Source organism: Mixophyes fleayi, chromosome 5 (assembly GCF_038048845.1).
Source record: "Mixophyes fleayi isolate aMixFle1 chromosome 5, aMixFle1.hap1, whole genome shotgun sequence".
In the NCBI taxonomy this organism is placed as follows: domain Eukaryota; kingdom Metazoa; phylum Chordata; class Amphibia; order Anura; family Limnodynastidae; genus Mixophyes; species Mixophyes fleayi.
In genome coordinates this window covers 129,987,268-130,006,440 of record NC_134406.1, presented here as the reverse complement: position 1 = coordinate 130,006,440, position 19,173 = coordinate 129,987,268, and positions in this window count along the sequence as shown.

The window sequence follows — 19,173 nt, the reverse complement described above, 5'->3', positions numbered from 1 at the left end:
TAAAAAAAAATATTCTAGAACAATGGTGGTAACTTTTGCTTCCAGCTATATGAAAAACTGGTAGTTTAACAATTGCAAGGTGCAAATTGTTTTAAATAATTTGATTTACTCAAGTGTAGTATTATCGCCACAAACACATGAACTTAGCTACCTATCCCAGCTCCATAACAACTGGTGTAACATAGGTTGGTAAAATTCAGTTGAACAATTAATAAAGGTTTTGTAAACAAATGTATTTTGTGTGGCAGAAGATATTTTCCATCAAAAACAATAACGCGTCTGTTATACCCTCCAATAGACCTTGGCTAATCTCTCACAGTTGTGTAGGGCTTTAATCTCCAAACAGAGGATAGATTCCGGAAGCACTGTAAGACAGATGGAGAAAATCAGTTTAGTTATGCTTGAAATGTGGGAACATGACATTGAGTGGGTAGTACTAGGTTTATTTGGAGAAAGAAGTTTGGTTAAATATGCACAACATATTCTTTAAACTGTCATTAGTTCTAAGTGTTAGCAAACAAAACTCCAAACTCCTGTTTAACAAAATGATTAGCAATTAAGTGGTCTGCATTGTCTTATCATCAGTAATGCACTTGTACATGTAAAGCAGTATAAGGTGTGTATGACATTTGAGATTATTTATGATAATGTCATTCAGTATTTAAACATAGCATGTCAGAAATTCATGTTTTAATAAATTAGGTGGTGTATTTATAATATGCATACACAGACTAAAAATTTCACCTGATGCTAATAAATGATGTGCCAAGCTAGTGTCAGTGTGAGCTGCTTAAATTGTTTACTCGCCTGTGGACAAAATTAGATTATATAAACACAAAATGGGAGATTTTCTTCCAGGTTTAAACCTGAACGGTATGCTTTTTTCTTTCAACCAGAGGACATTAATACCTGTGAATATGACTCGACGAGCATCTTGGGCAAATGGAAGTTATCAAAAATATCCCAAAATTGCATATCCACACATGTGCATAATATGGAAATTATTCTTATTTTTGTCTCACAAGGGGTCATTTATGCTAGCCCAAAAGCACAGCTTGCATTTGTGTTTGTGATGTCATTGTGCTGTCTTTTGCACTTTCAGCTGCTTTAGCACAATAACATGGCTGAAGGTAGACTATGCCATGTGCTATGATTAAACTATAACCCATGCATCATGTCTAACTAATGGAGTGCTGTATTTTGACACAGTAAGAGCCATTTCTGAAAATGTTGCGCCCCAGCATAAATTCAATTGCACTCAATATTATAATAAACTAATGGTTTAGAGCAAAGTCTGTAGGGTTATAAATGTGTTCCCTTCTGTCAGGAAGAGCAAGGCAGAGCAAGATAGATCAGGGTGTTCCTTTGTGGATTCATTCCTTTCAAAGTAAAGTGCCAGAGAGTGAACCCAAATACAAAAAGGAGATTTCATGTAGCATGATCAGATATTTTATTGAACTTCAAGGGATGTGTAGTTACAAAAGTTTTTCTAGGTTTGTTGAGGTCTGTGGGACCTTTTTAGTCTTGCAAAATTACTTGACTTTTAAATAAATAATATAGTGGCAGTAATATAGTCCCAGCATTTACATACAAAGGGACACTTTTTCAGCCATCTATTTAACATGGGGAAATATGTTCATCGTCATTGTAATTATAACGTTAAAATGTACACAGTTGACACATGAAGTAAAGACAGCCCTGGTGTCCCCATAGTGTCATGCCTTTATCATGACATAAGTCAGACTCCAATGAATAGGTATTTTATGAGAAAAAGGGAAAAGATACAATTATTTAAAGGAGTGGTTGAAAAGAGTTATAAGGCAGTATCTTGTTGTTATGCTTTACTTTTGCAACCTCACAATCCCATAAATAGTATTAAAAAACGTCTGCATGGATGCAATTTAAGACTCAGAATTAGACTATGCGCTTAGTGGATTAATCTATGAGCTGTGTTTCTGTATCATTTTCCAGTTCATAAATGACCCTGGATATTCCACATTTTCTGGACTAGTTAATGAAACAGTTTAATTTACTAATACAATTATTGAACTCAATATTAGTTTACTTGAGCAACTAATTGTATTAGTGATTTTCCAGCAAAACCTAACATTTATATATGGTTGCACATTCATTTATTTAATAAATATGGGTGTTATGGAATCAGTGATAAAATAAATTGAACCTACAAAGCTAATACATGTAATTCATAACACTTAATAATTCTTGCTAGCATATAATTGGCATACCATGAAAATATTATATTTACTGCTCCTCACTTATAAACCAATTTATGGTAATCGCTGATCACACTGAAATTAAAAATTCTCACACCTGGCAACTAACTTGTATAAAATCAGAATAATCCTGCATAGCTTTGATCATGTAGCGCACACCTGGATAAAAAAAGAAATAAATACTGATTACTTTATGCCATTGATTTAATTTTGTCTTTGTAACTCTTCTGTTACACTAAATGAACTCTGTTTTGAAACCAGAACATGATTTTAGGTGTGTTCCTTGAAATGCAGTCTCTTTCACTGCCTGAGTGATTGATATATATGTCTTAACTATTATTCTAGGATGAGTTTTAACTATGAATTATAATTACCACCCATCTATAATAACAGGTTTTTTTATGCTTTCCTAGCCAGTGATTTCAGTGCTGATAGGGACTCTCACCCTTTATTTTTATTTTAATTTTAAATGTGCCTAATGCATAAATTATCTACACAAGAACAGCGCTTAAAAAGAATTGTCCAAAACAATGTACAGAGAACAGAATTTGCTGCAAAAAAATGTATATAATAGATAAACTGTATAGCATAATTAAACAATAACATATTATTATAAAAATAGTAAGTCAGTTCCAATTTTAAAAAGCCACTTATTGAAAAATAGCTCCTGAATAATAATAAAGCGGCAATAGCAATTAGCAATTATATTATTCAAAATTAAATAAATAAATAATTTGGGGTGTAGCATAAGGGCAACGGGGTATGTGTGACATTATTAGTGGTGTTGCATGATGTTTTTAGGGGTGTAGCCCATACTTGCCAACTCCCGGAGAGGGGGCGTGACTGGGGGGCAGGAAGGGGCGGGGTGAGGCCTATCGCGTCATTTTGTCCCTACCCAACCCCCCCGCCGTGAAAACGTAATTTGCATTGCGGGGGGCGGGGCCAAAATGATGCGCTTGGCCTCGCCCCGCCCCCTCCCACCATCCAAAATGGCGTGATATCCAGGATCCGGGAGAAATGCCAGCTCGCCCGGGAGACTAACCCGAATTTCGGGAGTTTCCCGGACTTTCCGTGAGAGTTGGAAAGTATGGTGTAGCCAGATACAGACAGGGCAGAATATGACAAAGAGCAGGCAAAGAATTGGCAGAAACAACTCTTGAATGCACAAAAGATTGAATTCAACTTTGCCTAGCATACCGATTACACTGTACTAGGCACAATAAGGCAAAGAAAATTTCGGATTTTAGCGCCTTCCTGTAAGCCCCACGCTCACCAATACTTCCTCTAATTACAGCAATATAGAAAATACAGAGTTAATTTAATGATTCCACTTTTTATTCATTGTGCTGAAAGACTGCAAACCTCAACTTCCTGTTCCCAATCTGCACAATGAAATGCACAATGAAATGTGATATGTGTCTTAACATTGATATTAGGTTTTGCAGCTATTATGAGGGTTCATTCTTAATTTGATGTTGAGATAAGTACTTTAAGTGATTTCTATTTAATGATTTTATTTTCATTATGGAATATTAAGTTTTGCAGTCATAACAAATAGCAGGCATCTGATAGAAGCACTTATCTAAAAACTGCCCTATCTGTAACTCAAAGCACAATGCTCAATTCTCTGATCCTATAACAAAGTTGGGTGGGGATTGTGCTGGTCAATCCTCTATGGAGACTTAGGCTCCATAGAGGAAAAATGGTTATTTTTGATGCATTAATAAGCAACAGACTCCACCAATAGGTCCAGCAGGTGACCGTGTTCTCATTCAGGTGTTTTGGCCATAAGAAAATATGTGTTCTCTGATTTTAAAGATGTCCTTGCAGAAATAAATAAAATAATTCCTTGTATTTTTTTGAAACGTTTATAATAAATCTATTAATTGCAGAAGTGGAGAGGTGTTTGGTTGCATATGGAGAAAAATCTGTAGCAGAAAGAAAGAAGTAATAATGCCCCTGTATAGGTCATTGGTATGGCCTCATCTAGAATACTGTGTTCATTTCTGGAGGCCATATCTCCAGAGGGATATAAATACATTACAGACTGTACAAAGAAGCCGGGACAGACTTTTCCTCATTCTGATCACAACACGCGTTCACTATTGTACACACTTATTTAGGCTTTGCGCACTCCCGAATTCAGCAAGGAACGTGCCCCGTTGAATTTGGGTGCAGGGTTGCTGTGCACTACTACACAGGACACTGCAGGTAGGTACATATCTGTCAGCTCCTTCAGAGCCGGCTGGTCTGGTGTCATTACAGTTGGTCCCCCCAATTTTACCATAACCAGCACTAGGCAAGCCAGGTGGCACTATAGCGGGGAGATTTATAATGGTCAATGTCATTAATGCCCCTAAAACAGACCATAGCCTTCCAATACCTAAAAACAGTCAATTCTTATATAACCCTCCTTAGGGTTATATAAGAATATATATATATATATATAAATATATATATATATATATATATATATATATATATATATATATTCTTATATAACCCTCCTTAGGGAGACACACCTTAAATCTCCTTACCCCTCATGGATGGGCACTTTTTTTTCCTTGTCTTTCTGCTCATCTGCAGAAATCAACATCAATGGCATGGTGATAATTATAAACTGTAGGAACCCAATCATTGCTGCCTCCACTATAGGTGATCCAGAAGGCCATCATGTGAGATTACCATCACCTTTTATGTGATCTTTGATCAGAAATTGTATGAGTCCTCCTTCCTTTCCTTGTGATCAGGCCCCACATGGGAAACCTTCAAATTGCTTTCCCTCATGAGAGCCTATAACCTTTACAATTCATGACATGTTAAACATGCTTCACCAAAGAATATACCCACTTTTTAGTTCCATATAATTTCTACAAAAATAATTTTAATGTTAACATTAAAGTGTTAAAAGATCCCCCCCTCCCTCTCAAGTTAATTACCTTTTCAGCTTCTTTTCATTTTTTTTTTCCTTTCCTGCTCACTAATGCTTTTTTCTTTTACAGCCAGCCCAGGCAGTCCTTGCTGTTTGCACGCCTGGAGTCAAGCCCAACCCTCTGTGTAAATCTCTGCTCCTCTGCTCCCAGCAGCATCATGACCTCTAATGCAGAGGGCAGAGTTAAAAAGTAGGAGGAGCTGGGTGCCGGCCGCCATCTTGGATGCGCCGGACGGCCAGCAGTCTGAATCTGAGGTCTGTTTATTTTTTTCCAATTTTTTTTTTCATTCCTCACACAGAGGTCGGTGCCCCCTTGGGACTGCACCCGGGGCGGTGGCACTGGCCGCACCGGCCTCGTTACGGCTCTGTCTCCCACATTTTCTGGCTGTCAAAAGTCATATTTGTCAGCAGTATCTAGCTAATACTATTTTGGCACAGCAAGTGCTTTGGCCTCATTAAAATGGATTCAAAGCAGTCCACATATGAGCAGAATCAGCAACCCGGTTCTGGCACCAGTCCTGATGTTAGTGTTCCCAGTACGTCATCTGGGAAAGGCGATGTCAAAGTACATAGTCTTTTTAAATCAGGGAAAAAAACACACACCAAAAAAATTTTTACTGTGTTGAAGCGAAAAAGAAGTGTAACTGAGGAAAAGTTAAGTGCCGATAAAAAAAAAATTGCCAACATGCCTTTCTACACACGCAGTGGCAAAGAAAGAATGAGGCCTTCACCTTCCTCTATTAGTGGCAGATCCAAAAATGATAACGAGCCTTCTTCTTGTACGGTCACTCGTGTCCAAGCAAGACCAAGTAATTTGGAGTCTAAAAGTGGTGCACAACTACTGTTACGCATCAAAGCCGAGCTGCAATTAAACAGTAAGGCATTAGAGGATAATGTATGCTCTGAATCAGAAATGACACCAATCCCTGTGGAGAGTCCATCCACCAGTGGTATGTCTAATCGTGAGCATTCTGTTAGTGACAGTGTACCCATAAAGAAGGGTCCTTTCAGCAGTTCTGCTGATGTGTGCCTCAACAGCCTGAGTGTAGCAGTGATACACCAATTGAGGATGCCACTTTGGAATTAGAAGAGGATGAGGGGGAGATTTGTGTAGGCGACGAGGGCACTAATGATGATGTTGATGATTATGATGCAGACAGATACCAAATTGCCTTTCTCAATTTGTATTTATATCCTAGACTCTATAACGACTGAATAGTTTTCTATTTTACTCCTAGTGGAGAGGGGGTCTGATGCAGACAGATACCAAACTGCCTTTGTCCATTTCTTTGTATACTCTAATTCTCCAGTCTATGCAGGCTGCTTTTTTTCTATTCAACTACAAGTGGTGGGCGGGGGGGGGGGGGGGTCATAGACAGCCACCAAACTACTTTGGTCCATTTACTTTTTATATGGTTCAGTCTATGCAGGCTGCTTTTTTTCTATTCAACTACAAGTGGAGGGAAGGGGGGGGGGGGGTCATAGACAGCCACCAAACTACCTTGGTCCATTTATATTTTATATGGTTCAGTCTATGCAGGCTGCTTTTTTCTATTCAACTACAAGTGGAGGGCGGGGGGTTCATAGGCAGCCACCAAGCTACCTTGGTCCATTTCTTTTTATATTCTAATTCTACAGTCTATGCAGGCTGCTTTTTTCTATTTAACTACAAGTGGAGGGTGGGGGGGGGGGGGGTTATAGACAGTCACCAAACTACCTTGGTCCATTTATTTTTTATATTGTTTAGTCTATGCAGGCTGCTTTTTTTCTATTTAACTACAAGTGGAGGGGGGGCTATACAGACTGAAACCAAACTGCCTTTGTCCATTTCAATTTATATTGTACAGTCTATAATGGCTGAATTTTTGACTATTTTCGACAAGTGGAGGGGGGCCTAGAGAGACAGAAACCAAACTGCCTTTGTCCATTTCTTTAGATATTTAACTATAAGTGTAGGGTGTAATATACACCCAAAGACGATGGCTGCATTGCCAATAGGCTAAGATGAAGAGGAAGACAATCAGGTTTGTGTGTAGAATTAAGGATGGCCTACCAGGGATTAAACTGTTTTCTTCCTAATTTATTATCTTTAGAATTACCTTACTTATCCAAGAAACAGGTGGAGGACTAAATTAGGTTATTTTATGCCCAAAAACATTGATTTTTAAACAAACTTGCAAAACAAAACCAAAACCAGAACCAAAACACGCAAGGGCGGTTTGGCAAAACCAAAACACAACGGTAATCCAGATCCAAACCAAAACCAAAACACGGGGGTCAGTGAGCATCTCTACCCAGAACCAAAATATTCAGTCTCAGAACGAAGAGACGAATTATTCCATCTACTACACTCTCTACATTTATTCACCGGAACACGTTCATTGCCGGCATCGGCTGAAAACATCATGAACTTTATGGAGATAGTGATCATGAGTGCATACACATTGCAGGATCGGAACGCAGTTGGAATAAGATGTTTAGTGTTACCGACCAAGCAAATGAACCAACGATCAGTGGTTTGGAACGACATTCGGTCATCATGTAAAACATATATACTACTGCGATATCAGGCCGAACAGTCGGTTTACGGGTGTTTGGCCCAATAGTCAGCTAAAAAATCTGCAGGGCCTGGTTCATTAAGGAGAGCAAAGCATAAAAAGGAGTAACTTTGCACCCGGCCAAAACCATGTTGCATTGGAGGGGCAGTTAAATTGAAAATGTGGGGACCAATTTATAGCTTGGGTCGGGAACATTCTGGATCAACTTTAAATTTCAGTGTTAAAATAAAGCTATCATGTATATGTGTGCTAGATGAAAAAACAGCCAGTATTTAACTTACGTGCAAAATAATAAACTAATATGCACCACGTGCATTGTAACATGGTTTGTCCCAGAGAGCATTTATTCCTTTTTTTACCTTACTTTACTGAATGACTCAGGCACGCAGTGTGTACCCAGCCTAAAAGAGAAAGTAATTGAAAGCCCAAGTGGGGCATTTGGACTGGCATACCCTAGTTCATGCTGAGAAGAGTAGAGTAAGTTTCTCCTGAGTTGGTGAACCAGTATTAACAGGTCCTCCTCACCACTATATGATCCAATAGTATCTGATACTTTCAATACAAAATTAAACAAAGTTATGATAACAGGGCATTTAAGAATGGATATTAAATAAGGGGAAACCACGGATCCTTGAAGATTCTACATACATAAGCTCATACTCCTCTATGTTACACCTCCTGATTGGTGTAATCAGGGCCGCCGTCAGGGGGGTACAGCCGGTACATCCCACTGCGCCAGTTCTGCTTACCAGAAGTGGCCCCGGACAGACTAGGGGTCTATACACACCCCTTCATCTGTCCGGGCCCCCTAATTTTACTGCCTGACTGCTATCCCTCCACAATGTGGTGGCTCCCAGGCACTGATAGGCTGGGTATACACGGCAAGGTTATATCATCACTGCACAGGTAAGTTAATTAGGGCATTTACTGTGATATGGGAGGGGAGGTGGTTATTGGAGTATGTACTGTGATGAGGGAGGGGAGGGAGGTAGCGGAGCATGCACTGTGACGAGGGAAGGCAGGGGGTAGTGTAGCATGTACTCTGAAGAGGCGGTCATTTAATTCTGAAAAGGGTTGTCATTTACTGGGATGAGAAGGGGGCAAGCATTTTCTGTGATATGGAAGGAGGGCAAGCATGTACTGTGATGAGGGACAGAAGAGGAGGAGCGGAGCATGTACTGTGATCGGGGTGGGAAGGTTTGTACTGTGATGAGGGAAAGGGGAGCAGATCATGCATTGTGATGAGGGAGAGGGGCATGTACTGTGATGAGGGAGGGGGCATATACTGTGCAGATGGAGTGGGGCATGCAAGGCAAGGAATGAGAGGGGTGGGTGACATGCCAGATTAATTAGTACTGAGCCCCACAGGTTTTGATGGCAGCCATGGGTGTAATTAATATCTTGGAATATTTTTTGTATATATAGACAAAGAGCCAGATAATGAATATTAGGTATAGATGAGCACTCTCACAATCTGACTATGTTACAATGCAGTTCCTATCAAAATATAAAAACATAACAAAGAAGCACAAAACAAAAATAAAAATAATTATAGATAATGAAAATGAGAATATGAATCAATAGTATGGCTATAATAGTGAAAATCAAAATAATATAAAAAGCAGTGTACAGTAACAACATGTTTATAGCCTTTTGCAGAGTAAATCACAGCGGAGCTCTGCGAGAGATAGACGGGATGAGCAGATATAAAAGTCCAGTGCCAACTCTTACCTTACAGCATCTAACTGGCTAGTCTTACCCTAATCCATATGACGTGCTGGGCTTGCTGGGCAGTCTCTATTAACATCTACGTTGATACTCCCGGATGCCGCTTCCATCAAATCTTCAGTTCTTCACAGTCACCATGACCCGCACTTGGAACGCACTCTTCGTAGTAGTATGGCATCCTTCCTGGGTCACAAAGGTTCAATGATCAGTATGTGCTCCAACGTGTTTTTTCCACTAGGGGACTTTGTCAAAGATAGTTCTGTGATAAAAAGGGGGAGCTATTTAAAGCTTCTTCCCCATAAGACTTTATTAGTAGTAAAATATCTTTATTGACAAATGTTAAACAAATTTATGTATGTGATTACATGTTAAAAAGTAAAAAATCTAAACACATGATTAAATATACAGTACATGGATAATGTAGAATTTGATGTATTAGAGATTAGATAGATAGATAGATAGATAAATGCAAATGTTGCTCAAACAATTCACAGATTACAAAATTACAGTGATACTATCTTCAAGTTCTGCTTTGTTACACCTTTTCACACTGTATTTGTAATTTTTAGCTTTTCTGAATTCATAATTTATGGGACCAACTCAATTCTTTATAGTGTCCCATCAGAGCATCATGTGAGGCTCAGACATCAGGCTCAGCGGAATATTCCGTACTAAAAACAGCCCAAAAGTGTGCACAGCTGCACATCATGTGAGATTCCAACAGAACCACGCTCTGAATTGAATTTCCCCCTTATAAGAAAAGCCAATTCATTCTACTGTGTGACATGAATGGGGTACATATGGGAATACTTATTGCCAAATTCCACTGGTGATCATGCACACTGTCACTGCCAAGCGCAGGAAAAGTATTTAATGGAACAGGTTTGAAAATGTTGTTTTTCTTTATTAGATAGATATATAGATAGATGGACAGACAGACAGATAGATAGATAGATAGATAGATAGATAGATAGATAGATAGATATATATTGTACTGTGCATTAATTATGTAGAATTAGCTGGAGATAGATTGTAGTAGACATAGAGATATAATAAATTGTTGTGTGTATTTTTTGCTTGAAGAGGTATTGATTCACTTGGTTATTTGTGTGATTTTGCATTTTGCTTTTGCATATCCAACTCCACAGTGTAACCTGCTGGAGAAATAATAGCAGTAACAAGGCTTTAAGTGAGTCAAGTCACAGAGCATAAAGAAAATGGAAGAGTGGGAGGATCAACTGCAATGTGACACAGATAACAACTCATAATAATGATGACAGATTGTCAGGAAAGTAGAACACAGGTATATAATTATTGTCTTATATGCCTGGGGCAACTCACAGGTGTGACTGATGCAATGAAGCTGGGCATGCAGCAACAAACCTATTCTGAGATCTTGTGTTATATCTCCAACTGCTAGTTATCTATTAACATGATTATAATGGGTGTAGATGTAGCTGTGATGAACTTCATTGACTTTCATGACTAGAAGCAGAATAAAAATATGAATGAAAACTTACAGTATTACAGATAAATTACAGTATTATGGTGAAATATGTGTCCAACTATTAATGTAAGTTATGTTTTAAAGCATGACACATAACATACAATATCTGTGTTTACTGTAGTTGGTAACTTTATTATTGTTATTAATACTACTATTTTTTTACTCAAACTGCCTGATTCATTAAGGCGTATTTGGGCATAGGCATATCCATATTCAATAGGGAGTTATTTGAAGAAACATCTCTTGTTGAAGACAGGTGTAGGTACACTATACTCCGACAGACAAGACATTGCAGGACACGTCCAATACATATGTGGAATATAAAGTCGCAGCAGAAAACACAGGAAAAAAGTTAAATGAATGTCACTTTTTAAAACAGAAAAAGGTTTGCTCCATAAAATACATTTATCAGTAAGTTATTAATGTCTACTGAACATGAAATGCATTTTTACAGTTGAAATTGATTCCAAACACATGTTCTAGCATGCATATGTGACCGTTATCACTATCACTTGGTACTTATATCTGCCCTGTAGCTGTTGCAGATTATATGACAGACAAATACTTAGTTTTGAGGGTTGGGTACTAAATTGCGACAGTGGATATGTGGGCATTTAACCTGTCGAGATGAAAATCTTGGCAGGCTAAATGCTGATACTTCCATTGTGGGAAAAGCTTGAAAATGTCGACAGTGTGATTGTCACAATGTCGACATTAAAAAGCCAATGGTGGCGGGTCCGGCTGCTATCCGCCAGGTTAATGTCACCAGGTTAACTGCCAACATTTCCACTGTCAGAATTGTGACCGAATCCTACCTTTGAGATGCCCAGAGCTTGAACTGGGCTCTGCTATGTGCGCTTGAGCTTGGTGCACCCTTTCTGTACATTGACTACATGCATACACCCATAATCCTCACTGCTCCACCGATATAATCATAGACTGTCGCAAGGGTCCTTTGCGCTTGAAGATTTATTGGATGGTTCTGCATTCACTGTTGTACACTCTAGTTCTGGACATGCACAAAACAATTTTACACAAGTTACTGCACGTATCAGCATTTACGTCGCCTAATGAATCTGGCCCATCATGTTTTATATATAGATGACAGCGTTCCAAAACTTGCGAGAATTTTCACAGAAATTGTGATTTATATAAATGATATCGCTTTCGTTGAAAGTGCAATTTGATTCGAATTTGGCGCACGAAATCTTGGTGTGATTTGACTCATTTCAACTAGATGCCCCAAACTTCAATTATGTCAGATTCTTATGAATCAGAACCACTTATCTCTACTGTAAATGTATCTGTTTGACCAGTAGTAGTTACGTCACAACAGGATCTGAGGTCTTTTTAAGTTGCAATACTCAATTTATCTCTGATCGATTCAGTAGGGGAAATTTATTTAAAAATAAAAAACAGTTACACAAGTATGATCATCCCAACTGTCAGCTACATCTGAAATTACATCCAAGCCCCTTACTCTACCAGGCTGGCAAATTGGTAGCGTGTTGCAACACTATACTAAGAGACAGAGCCAGACTCTCTCTCCTGGGTACTGCACATTGGTAGGCTCTGCATCTTGAGGGCCCTATCCTCTATACAAGGGGGGGGTGGAATCCACATCGTGCAATCCAGCACAATGTTGACAGGTGGCCTGGCTCCCTGCTCCTTTAAACATTGCAGTTGTCAAACATGATGTTGCAATGGTGCCAGTGTAGAGGAGACTGGAGGAGGCTGCCCAACTGGCAAAAAATCACTGTGGAAAAGAAGCATATAGGAATAGAGATTTAAGGTTAGTAAAAGTAATGCACATGTTTCCATTGAAATAGGTGGTGATGTTGGTGGAGTTTGAACTGGCATCCATGAGAGAACTAAGTGGTGGGGGGAGGTGGGTTTTTGTTGCTCTAGAACTGGTTTACAACATAAAACTGGGAGGGTGATGTTAGGGGATGCATTGCTGTTAGTTTAACTTGTTCAACTCATTGAAAGATGGAGATAAGGGGCATGAGTCAATAAGAAGAGCAAAGCACAAAAAAGGAGTAACTTTGCACCTGGGCAAAACCATGTTGCTTTGGAGGGGAAAGTAAAGTTAAAATGTGGGGAGAGAGTTATAGTTGGGATAGAGCATGTCCTAGGTCAACTTTAACTTTCAGCGTAAAAATAAAACTATCAAGTATTTGTGTGCTACATGACAAAACAGACAGTGTTTAACTTATGTGCAAAATAATAAACTAGTTTGCACCACTTCCATTGTAGCATGGTTTGTCTTGGAAGAACATTTACTCTATGTTTTGCCTTACTTTCCTTAATGACTCAGGCCCAAGGGCTTTTAAGTAGGATTGTTTGCTAAAAGCAGACAGTATAATAGGATGACAGAATGAATTTGAAATGATTAAAGTGGGACTTTCTCCAGTTTTCAGCAGAAGCGCACATCTCTGAAGGTAACGAGTGAATATCTGATATGCAGTGAAAAGGACAAGCACTGACAACTGTCTTTTTGTTTTGTATACATATATGGGCATTTATATTGCCATGCAACTGGTACCATATACCATTTGTGACATACCAAGCACGGGCTTGTCATGCAGCTGGTACCATATATAATTTGGGTAAATACTGAGCGTGGGCTTGTTTTCTCCCAGGTTTTGTTTTAAAATATGGCCTTATTGTCAGAGCAGCTGTCCCTCAAGCCTGCTAAAGGCACATTTGGGAGTGGCTCACAAGCCAGCCCTTCCTAGATGTAAACACGTATACCTGGGAGGTAAGTGCATCTGATTTTAACTGTATCTTGATGGTGTTTAAAGCATATAGGTCAGTGTAGAACCTTCATATAATGAGGTGCCCTTGACGCTGGGATGCAAGCTTAAATGTTTTGATCAAAATATGAACTAATACCTCATGATTTCAATTTGCTAGATACACACATATATGCAGTGTAAAGGATAAGCGCTGACAACTGTCTTTATGCTTAGTATACATATATGGGCATTTATATTGCCACGCAGCTAGTACCATATATATTATGGGATATACTGAGCGCAGGCTTGTTCTTTCTCTGGTTTTTATCATCCAAATCTATCTATCCTCCCATTGCCTCTCTCATTCTCCCCATTCCCAACACTACCTGAAGATAAACATGTCCAAAACAGAGCTTATTATTTTCCCTCTTCTTAGAGTTACACTTCCCTTGAAATATCTCACACCATAAACAACACCACAATTTCCCCAAAATGCTACTAAAACTCTTATTCACTCTCTCATCATCGTCTCCTGCAACGACTTCTGCAATCTCCCTTTGTCTGACATTCTACTTACACATGTATCCCAGCTTCAATCCATATTAAATGCGCAGCAAGACTGAGCTTCCTCTCTTTCTACTGCACATCTTCCGCACCACTTTGCAAACCCCTACATTGACCTGCTGTGTCCTCCAGAATTTAATTTACTTACCCTTACCCTTGCCTTCTACAATCCATCCCTTCATACATCTCAAATGTGCTCTCAAAATAATCTCCCTCTCGCCCTCTTAGATCTACGTCTGACCTGCTCCTTGCCTACAAGACTTCTCACATGCTGCTACCCACTTATGGAATTTCATATCATGCTAGATCAGGCTATCCCAGAGCCTTAAATTCTTTAAATGCTCTCTGAAAATCCATCAATTTTTTAGAGCTTACCCAAGTCTTACCTTTACGACACACAATGGAGCAAACTCATAACTGTCCCAATCTTCACTCTGTGCCACACTCATTCCTCTTGCATCATTTGTACCCTCTTCTAATTGAAATATAAGCTCTCTCATGAGTAGGGTCAGGGCCATCTTTTTCATTGGGCACGATGGGCAGTTACCCGGGGGCCCCATGGGCAAAAGGGCCCCATAGGCAGGGCTCATAATTAGAATAAATAATCCTGCAAAAGAAAAAACATGCAAAAAAAACCTTCAAGGGTCACTGAGCAAGTACATCTATCTATCTCTATATATCCATATCTATATCTCTATACATCTATATATATATATATATATATATATATATATATATATAACTATATCAATAAATGATGGAAAATTATAGAAAATTGTAGCAGGAAGAGACTGATAAAAAATAAAGGGTCAAATATTTTTTCTTTTAAGCAAAATGTTTACAAGTTATTATTATACAAGTTATTATTATTATTATTATCATTATTATTGTGTAAAACTTCACAATATACGCAGCACTAGATAGAGGGGAAAACAAAAATACATAAAAATAGGAACATACAAGTTAGAGATATGAGACACAATGTAGATATGATTAAAAGGGTATGGAGGACCCTACTCAGGGCCATCTTAACAACATTATGGGCCCCCGGGCAAAACAGTGCACCGGGGCCACTATATATATATATATATATAAATATATATATATATATATATATATATATATATATATATATATATATATATATATAAAACAACAATTAGATACAACAGCGCGTAACTCTGGATAGATAAAAAATGTCCCAATAAAGTCTCTATAGAATAACGATCTGCCTTTGTACAGGCGGCTGCCAATTCCCAAGATCCAGATGGTGAGCTGGAAAAATCTAGAGCAAAACAGAAGGGATAGGGAGCCACATAGTATAATACTGTATTTTTAGAGGCACTAATACAGTGACTGTTCCACAAGCCCAGAAATGACAATCTCCACGTGGATATACTGGAGTATTAGTGTAAGATAACAGAGTAATCAACAGTAGGTGAGAAAGATGGAAATACATAGAGCGAGCACCACTCTAAAGAAGCACCAACACCTTAATGTGCAATATGCGTACCAGATATAAAAGCTTTGTAGCTTATCTGTTTATACACCTTAGAACGCCAACACCTTAAGCATATTATATATGTGTACCAGAGAAAATATCTTTAAAGCTTATCTGTATCATTTGCGGCAAACAGCTTCCATCAAGCAGGACATCGGTGTTGGTCTCAATATTAGATAAGAAGAGCCATCATGGTTTAGTATATCAAAATAAACATTTATTATAATAAGAACCTTAAGGTAACAAACTCACATGATAAAATATATAAAAACACAATGTGCAGGAATTTCTGTCCACAATGCAGACCATAGAAACCTTTCAGGAGTACAATATTTAAACTGCCAATTCCAATGATACTTGCAGTCTTATGTAGTAACTCCGCTGGTAAATAAAGTCCAAATAGCCTCAACGCGTTTCATCTTGTAAATGTAAGACTTCTTCAGAAGGGAATAGAATAATGTGACTCTTCTAGTCACAATCTTAAATAGTGTGCGCCGCGCCATCTTGCACATGCGTACAATGAACGTTCTCCAATGTTCAGCGTGGGGGCGGCACACAAACGTGCCCTGCATGGTCACATGACCAATATATACAGAGAATTAAGATAATATGACTCTCCTGGTCACAAACTTGAATGGTGTGCGCCGCGCCCTCTTGCGCATGCGCACAGTGAACGTTCTCCGACATTCAACATGAGGGCAATACACAGACGTGCCCTGCCTGATCACATGATTAATATATTCAATAAACTTTATATCACATACAATAAAGGACTTTATGAATCTGCCCTAAATGTCCCAATCTGCGAATAATGTATCAGTATAATAGATATAAGCATTACAAATATTGAATTTGCTCAGGACAACCTTTACAATACATCTAAAGATAGATACCAATGCGATGCATTTTAAATAATAAAATACTGAATGTTATATAATATTATATCAAGCTACTAACAGGCAAATATTGTATCAGTATAGTGGATACAGACATTACAGATGCTACATTTGCACAGAACAACCTTTACACAATACATCTAAAAATAAATACCAATGCAGTACATTATAACACATGAAATGCTGAATTTTATAAACTGTTAAAACAGGCTGATAATTAAAACATCTTGTATTACAAAAAAGGGGCTATCTCATAATTATTATTAAACCCTTGGGGTGACAGGGTACCCAATGTGTATATCCAGTACATCTCTCTTTGTGAGAGGCGCTTCTCTAAATCGCCACCTCTCACCCCTAGTTCTACATGTTCCAAAGCCATAAATTTTAAATATTGAGGATCTGATTGGTGTACCTCCTTAAAATGTTGCGATACCAAATGACTAGTTACTTTATTTTTAATATTTCTCACATGTTCTTGAATACGAATCTTCAACTGTCTTAGTTTTTCCTACATATTTACAACCACAACTGCATTCTAAAAGATATATAACAGATGTAGACATGCAATTCATCAGTTGTTTAACTTTGAAACTTTTACTATTGTTGTGGTTGTAGAACACCTTACTAATGGGGGCTGTATATTTACAAATATTACACCGATTGCATCTAATGCTACCTTTTATGTCCAAGAAAGAAGAGGTATTCGTGGTAGTTTTACATTTCAGTAAGCTAGGAGCTAATATGTCTTTGAGATTTCGATTTTTCTTAAAGATAATCTTCGGGTGTTCAGGAAGAATCTCATGAAGAACAGGGTCTTCTTTTAAGGACATTCCAATGTTTGGAAAAGATTGATCTAATTTTTCTTTCACTACCACAATAGGTTGTAATAAACAAAATATCACCATTACTCTCAGTAGTTTTTTTAGAATATGATAAAATCTCTTGTCTATTAAGTTGTTCCGTTTTCACAATGGCATTTTCTAATAGTTCCTGAGGATACCCTCTTTTTCGAAATCTCTCAGAGTATACATTTAGTTGTTCCTTACAATGAGTATCATTGCTGCAATTACGTTTAATACGGTAAAATTGAGAGTATGGAATATTTGTCTTCCATTTTTTAGCGTGAGAGCTTTTAAAATGTAAGTAACTGTTGGTATCCACGGGTTTGATATAATTTTTCGTGATTACTTTCTCTTCTTCCGCTATAAGAGTGAGATCTAAAAACTCTATTTGTATAGGATCACACTTCATTGTGAAACTGAGGTTAAAATCATTCTTCCCAATATATAGCACGAAATCATTGAGAGATTGAACATCTCCTTTCCATACGATTATAATATCGTCGATATATCTTTTATAAAGGATGATATTTTCAGAAAAAGTGGCAGAATCATACACATATTGTTTCTCCCAATCTCCCATTAGTAAATTTGCGTAATTGGGCGCAAAAACTGTGCCCATCGCCGTACCGCAAAGCTGTAAGTAAAATTTATCAAGAAATTTAAAATAATTATGAGTTTATATAAATTTAATCAACTTACATATAAAGGTTTTATGTACCTCTGAAATAGTGTCGTCTAGTTCATGGAATTTTTCTACTGCCTTGTTACCTTTGTTGTGTTCGATGGATGTATACAACGATTGGGCGTCAATTGTTAGCCACAAATATTCACTATTCCATTTCAAATTATCAAAAATTTGAAGCACATATGTAGTATCTTTTATATATGTCTCTAAATTACTGACATATTTACTTAAAAATATGTCAACGTATTTAGATACGTGTGAGGTCAAAGAGTCTATCCCTGCAATTATAGGTCTACTTGGCAGATTATCTAGGCTCTTATGAATTTTTGGCAAATGATAAAATATCGGTATGACTGGGTTACTTGTCATTAAAAATTGAAATTCATCTTTAATGATGATTTCATCATGTAGAGCTCTAGATAATAAAATTCTAAGTTGATCCACAAAGTCAATAGTAGGATCTGAAGCTAGCAGAGTATAGGATACAGGGTCATTCAACAGTCTAGATGCTTCTTTAGCATAGTCTATACGTTCTTGTATGACTATACACCCTCCCTTATCTGCTTGCTTAATGACTATGTCAGAGTTATTTTGAAGACTCTCTAATGCCTGTGTCTCATTGGTATTGAGATTGCGAGCAATATAGGATTTATCATCTGTCTCACATAAATCTGTAGTGACCAATTCTTGGAATAACTCAATGTGTCTACTTTTCGATTCCAACGGGAAGTATTTAGAAGTGGGTTTTAGACCTGATTTTGAATGAATATTATAGTTGTTTAAAACAGCCTGATCTATTTTAAGAAAGTGTCTCTTCAAGGTTAATTTTCTAATAAATTTGTTGATGTCTATATACATTTCAAATTTGTTAGCTTTTTTTACTGGAGCAAAGGATAATCCTTAACTCAACACTGATATTTCTGATTTACTCAATACATGTTTAGACAAATTGAAAGTACCTTCTTGTTTTAATTTTTCAGTATTTGTT